The following is a 6,998-nucleotide window of genomic DNA, read 5'->3' as shown; positions in this document are numbered from 1 at the left end:
ACTTTTGGGCTAAATATGAACAAATAGGCTTTTATATAAACCCTGCGAAAAAAAACAAAAAAACGTTGAATATGAGCTTCAAATATTTATTTTCATAAATTCATCAAAAAAAAATATTTATTTCATAAAAAAATTATTGAATTTTATGATACTTCTGTAATTGTTAAATTAACCATATTTAACGATGATTTATACAATTTCTTGTAATATGGACATGTTCCTTTCAACTTAAACATTTAGTTTTCATAATTATAATGCAGGTAAAATAAATCAATTTTATTATTCATAATTTATATAAAAGTTAGTAATTATATATATCATTTTAAAATTGTAATTTTAATCTCACTCCGCGCACGGCGCGGATCTTATCCCAGTAAAATAGTATATATCAATACTAACCAAAAGTTCATTATGCGACGTTTCTATATTGAAAAAGAATTGTTATGGAACTAATATGATCTTTACTATGCCACCAAGAAACTGCCATTTCAATAATCAGGAAAATGAAAGCAGTAATTGTTATTAGTATAGACACATGAAAAAGTTTTTGGAGTTGATTATACGGTGAGTAACAAGTGCATACACTCATCAACCACTACTCAATTCTTACACTTTCTAGTTTTAATGTTTTCTTATTTGGATTAGCTTTGCTTCACTACCTTCTTCGCATTCAATATAACATTATAATTTTAATAAGAAATGCAACTTCAAATAATCGCATCTTTCACTCCAATAGCATGTTAAAAGACTATGATTTCAACATAAAAGTAATTATTCTTATAACATACAAAAAAATTAACACAAAAAATAATATTTGAAGCCCTCACAGCGTATCAATGCCACGTCTTTTTAATAAAGAAACAACTATTGTTTTTTTTTTGGACAAACAACTATTGTAAACAAAAATAGCATATTTTATCACATATAATTCGTCCTCACCTAAAATTTTATGAAAGACAAAAATCATTATCATACAGATCTTTTGCAAATAAAAACCTAAAACGCTAACCACAAAATCATACAAAAAATAATAATTTAAATCATAAATAAAGTATATCTCGTCCGTAGGGCGGGCCGATCCTAATAACTATATAAAAGCAACTTTGTCTATATGAGTCTGTTTGTTGATGATAAAAAAAAATAAAATAAAAAATAAAAAAAATAAGAGCAACTTTATCGACAAACATGCTAACTTTATTTTTAGCACGTGCAGTTTCACCTTAATTCGTTCTTAATATGTTAGATTAGCATAAATTTGTTTTTATTATGTCAGTCTAGCATTTAAACAGAATTTGTATTTATGCTCTCTTTACTTTCCTCTGTACTTTATATTGCTACAACTATGTTTAGCAGTCCAGTAAATAATTAGCACGGCAAAGTTTACGAATTTTATTTTATTTTATTTATTATAACATGGCCATGCATCTTTAATACCTACACATATTCATGGATGGGACAGCTAAATAATTCAGCACAGTAGAGTTTATAAACTAAATAATTTCAGACGCCAAGCTAAATATTTCATATAACCAGCTACTTATAATTCTGGTTGCTACATTGTCATCAATGATGTTGACTATATATTTGACACAAAAGATTTATTCAACTAAACATCTAGAGTGCAGTTCTGGTTATAAGTATTCACAAGTAACACTTTAATTCCTTCTTAATATGTAAGATTTGCCTAAATTCGTCCTTAATATGTCATACTAGCATTGAAACAGAATTTTGAGTTTTATTATGTTGCCTAATATAAGTATTTGTTGTCCAATATTAAATCTCAGACCAAAAATATATTTTTCGAACTCTTAACATGTTTTTCGTATTAAAACAAATTTTCTACGCTCTATATTGGCAATCTCTGCATCTACGTAAATGGATCACAATCACCACAATGTTTATATTGTCTACTTGTCTTTTTTTTTTTTACTAAACTGTCTACTTGTCTTCTTTTTATACTTTTTTCTTATTCGGTGTCAACAGTATTTATAACCGGCTACTTATAATTCTAAAAGCTACTTTATCAACAAACATGCTAACTTTATTTTTTACACGTAAAGGTAGTGTTAATTAACCAATTAACGTGCAGTTTCACCTCAATTTGTTCTTCATTTGTTAGATTATCATAAATTCACCTTTATTATGTATCATATAAACAGAATTTGTATCTCTGCTTTTTTTATTTTTGTCTGTACGCTATAACAGTCCGATAAATAATTTCAGCAGACAAGAAGTTTGGTCTCTCTCTCCCCCGTATAAAAAGCCTCTCATTAGTCAGATTCATTTTAGCCATCCTCGCGAGGATGGCTAAAGGGGGGGGGGGATTTATTCCCCTGTATCATTAGTCAAATTCCTTTACTCCCCCTATAAATCCCTTCTAGTTTATAACTTATTATCACCGGTCATAATATAAGTTTCTCTCTTATCTACAGAAGGACAATTTATTATTTTCTCTCTTATCTACAGAAGGACAATTTTATCATTTCGGCTATATTGTACCATTTTGAAGGTCCACAGTTTTTGTGTCATGGGTATTCTCTTAATTAGTTACTTCTTCTAGGATTTTGACCCAATTCACTCAAAAGTTTAAGCATAAAGAAATTTTTTTTCTCATGTATGTCAAACTAGATTGGTGGAGACTAGAGACAGTTATATATAGCAATTTTTTTATCAACAGATATAGCAATTTTTTAACGGGGAATTTTTTAAAGTGCATTATCAAACAGGTAATAAAAGGGAGATATACTCAAAAAAGAAGCATGTCACCTCAGCTCAAAAAATCAACCAATCAAACTATTTTAAACTTCCATGTCATTTTACCTTTATACAAAAATTAAAATTTACGGTATTAACCAAAATAAATGTTTTGACTCATCGTCTACTTTCACGTAACTTTTTTTAATGTTATATGTTCCATAAATTGTGACGTCTACCTTTTGGATTCCAGATGTCAATTTAGTTGTTTTCAGTTTCGGCCATGAAAGCACCAATTCTTCGGCTGCCACAAATCAGAAACTGGTTCCAGATATTATAAATTCTAGAATGAACTTCCCCTTCCATTTCTAAAGTTAGGCTTCTAGCTCCTTCCTGCAGTGATTTCCGTTAGAACCTTAAGCGGCAGCAATACATCCTCAAACGACATTACTCTAACCATTCAATCCACATCTCCGCCGGACCTCCTAAAACGTTGTCGGAAGGTTTATATGGCTCTAGAAAGATCGTAAACTCCTCATGTTTGATGAAAAGGTAGTCTAAACCTAACGCCTCTAATCAATGTTTTCTGTTTTTGCAGAGATGGCCTACAATTTAGAATCAGAGTTATCAAATAAAGTGATCTAGCGAAAGATGATGGTAGAAGATCTTCGTGTGCATAAAAGGTGGTCAAGATTATGTTGGTGAAATAGAGGAAAAATGAATATAAATAAGTGGAAGATGAGAACCATCTGATTAAAAACCTGCAAAAAAAAGACAGATTAGTGAAAAAGACTTGAGACAAAACTGAAAAATTCATATAAAGTTAGGTGTTTTCAAGTGAAAGAGATTAGAGTGGGTTTGGAGAGTTTTAGTTACCGAATAAAGAAAAACGCCGTCTTAAAATTTCAAAGGTGATGAGACTAAACCCACCAACACGTGAATGTACCCGGAGAATAAAATTGGAAAAGCTTGCACAGCCTTCAAATTGGGTGTATATATATATATATAGAGGCCTATTATGCCTAGCGAAAGCAAGCGGATATATATATATATATATATATATATATATAATATAACAAGTAGGAGTAGTAAATTTTAATTGCCATAACTCAAAACTACGCAGATCGACCACTAAATAAACTTTGACGGCTTATGAAAACATTACTTTTTTACTTTAATAAAAACTTAGTAAAAGAAATCGATCAGTTTACATAATTTTTAGACGTTAAGAATATGAAATCGAGAAATGAATAACGAAATGTAGCTTGGGTTCAAAGCCATTTAATGATAATGTAAAGGAACATTTCACTCTTCTTCATCTCACGCAAACTCACAACTTCTTGACCATAAATGAAAATTATCCAAAAATCTATATATATAAAATAATATTTGCTTCTCTCCTGTTGCGTCACCTCAGCGCTATTTCTCCAGAGACTGACACGTGTCCAGTTCTCTAAACGCACCTTATCAATTACTCGGTGGGATCATGGGCTTCGACTGCCTGTTGTGCGATTGGGCCATGCAAAACTATCGTTTCTGATTTCTTTTCAAGTTCAGTTCTCATTTCGAGTTATCATTTCATGTTGCAAGTTTTCAGTTTTTTGGTTGTTTCTAATAATAATTATCTTTGTTCTAGATTTACCTAATATAAATAAAATAGATATATTTTTGAAAAATACCATTAGGACAGACTATGCATATCACGTTACATCATATTGAAAAAGAGAAACAATTACCATATATACAAAACACTGCATATTAGATATAAAATAATTAAAACAGCTTACAAATATACAAAAAAAATCATGTATAGCAATTTATACATAATAAAAATCATTATTTCAGTAAAAAATAATTTAAAATGAACTGTATTTAGATTGTAAAATATTGTGACGGTTTGTATTATGGAAACTTAATTATACATTAATATATAGTAATGTTATGACCAAACCAATATAGATCAACAGCATCGATTTATATATACAGAATATATGATACCATAATCACTACACTAATAATATACGAAAACGTTAACCATAAGAAATAATTATCAATAATTAAACTACATAATACAATAATACCTCTCAAACACACGAAACGGATACCATTACACTTAATGGAATATAATTTAAGCAGATATGTTCAAAACCTGAGAAGCCATGCAAACATTTAAGACGTTTTAATATATATATATATATATATATATATATATTTATATCAAAAAGATCATCATAAAATTAGTAGAGCAAAAACACAATACGCAAAAAGCAACAGTTACTACCTCCACATAATCTGAGGAAGACAAATCATATAAAAGAAACTATAAACATATAACATCTTACTAAACCATTAAATTTAACTTCTCTATACGCCTTCTTCGACCACTCAAAACTACAAAAAAACTCCATCCAATATTATATTTATTAAAACAAAACTCTCACTCTGAAATACTAGCCAATAACTAAAAATATAATTATGAAACATATTAATATAACGTACACAACCACGTTCGAATGCATCTTTAGCCATTAGCCCAATCAATGCTCATAACCATTCACAGTAGCCGAAAAGCCATGACTACGCTTTAATGGAGACCCTATCTTACAGCAGCTATATAAACAGTGTTCTATACCACAGTTATCATCACCATCCAGAATAAAAAAAAGCATCTACAATAATGATGTTCCGCTCAGAACCTTCCCATGTCTCGCCAGCAAGCCAAGACGCAACTACGTTTACTTGAAGAAACTCAAAAAAGTTTCTCAGTTTTCAATCTCAGATGTTATAGCATGTGTCCATTCTCCTCCCCGGTTTTTCACACAACACACTTACAACAACGTCTGCAAACATGCCAAGCTTCGCCTACTCACAAGGAGTCCTCACATTACGCTCAGATGCTCTCAGTACTTTGCATTGGATCAGCCTACAAAAAGGCCTCAGACATCTCAAGCTCTCAGCCAAAACAATCATCGGTTAGGTAGATATCTCTATGCTATTCTTCTAATGATCACAGGGGAACGTTTAAGAAAGCATGGCATGTATGGATCTCCTCAATTGGAAAACAGACATGTTAGCAGTGACAGATGTTGGGGAAAACTGAAACGTACGCTGCGATGTCCCTAACGTGAAGAGGCAGTCTTATCGAACAAACATGATCCTTATCATGTCCCCAAGAATATGCATGCTCAAAGGAATTGAAGATAGGTGCTCTGATTATTATTATTACAAGCAGATGTAGATGTTCTTGGAAATGATAATCTGATCATAGCAATCAACCCACCCTGAAGCGTCTCAAGTCTTAGTTTTTAAATTTACTTTACAATTTCCGCTTTTGTTGAACTTTGAATGTTCTCAGTTCCTATATTTTAATATTAACGGATATTCACTTAAATGTCAAAAAACCTTAGTCACTCGAACTTTGGTTATACCGTAGTTTCTTGCAATGCAAGTTTAAATCATAGAGTGAATACCGCAACATACGTCGGCACCGAACAGCATGAGCCCATAATATAATCATAATATATAATATATAAACATTTTTTTTTTTTGAAAATTGGCTTTCAAATTAACTGCAAAGAAAAATAAAAACGTTTACAAGCCCGTTGGACTTAAGTTAAAAATACAAACGTTTATAAACATCAAATACCACAAACCAAACATCTAATCTCTGACCATAATGTACAACAAGTTACCACTTAATCTCGAGATAAATATCAACTAAACAAATAATAAAAACATTTAAACACACGAACAACAAAAAGAACAGAAATATTATAACACATAGTGATTCGTTAAATGATTGTAAACAAAATTATAGCATCCCGATAAATTTTAGAATAACACATGTATTAATTTTTATTTCTTAAGTTTCATAATAAATTTATGGCAATTCTATCAAAATAGAAGATTACTATTAAATACAGAAGACAATATAATAATAAGACATCTGTTATAAGATAAACTTTGAAATGATCCTCCACTTCTTTACCAACTCAAGCACTATGTCATCTACTCATCAAGCACTATGATCACCCACTCATTTACCAAATCAAGCACTATCTTTGTTATTTTATGTATTGTTGTTCACTATAAATACCATCACTCATCTCACTCTTTTGTACACCAAAAACAAGAACAAGAGTTTATAATCAAAGAACCATTACATCTTCTTCTTCTTCCTTATAATAAACTCTCTGCCTTATATTAGTGTTATTTGCTTCCTACGGGTATTAAATTCTACTCTTATTTAAATTTTTCGATACTATAAATTATAAGTTATTTCATAACACGTTATCAGCACGATC

Source organism: Brassica oleracea, chromosome C4 (genome assembly GCF_000695525.1).
Source record: "Brassica oleracea var. oleracea cultivar TO1000 chromosome C4, BOL, whole genome shotgun sequence".
Lineage (NCBI taxonomy): Eukaryota > Viridiplantae > Streptophyta > Magnoliopsida > Brassicales > Brassicaceae > Brassica > Brassica oleracea.
The sequence above is the reverse complement of the archived record's forward strand: the minus strand, read 5'-3'. Positions refer to the sequence as shown.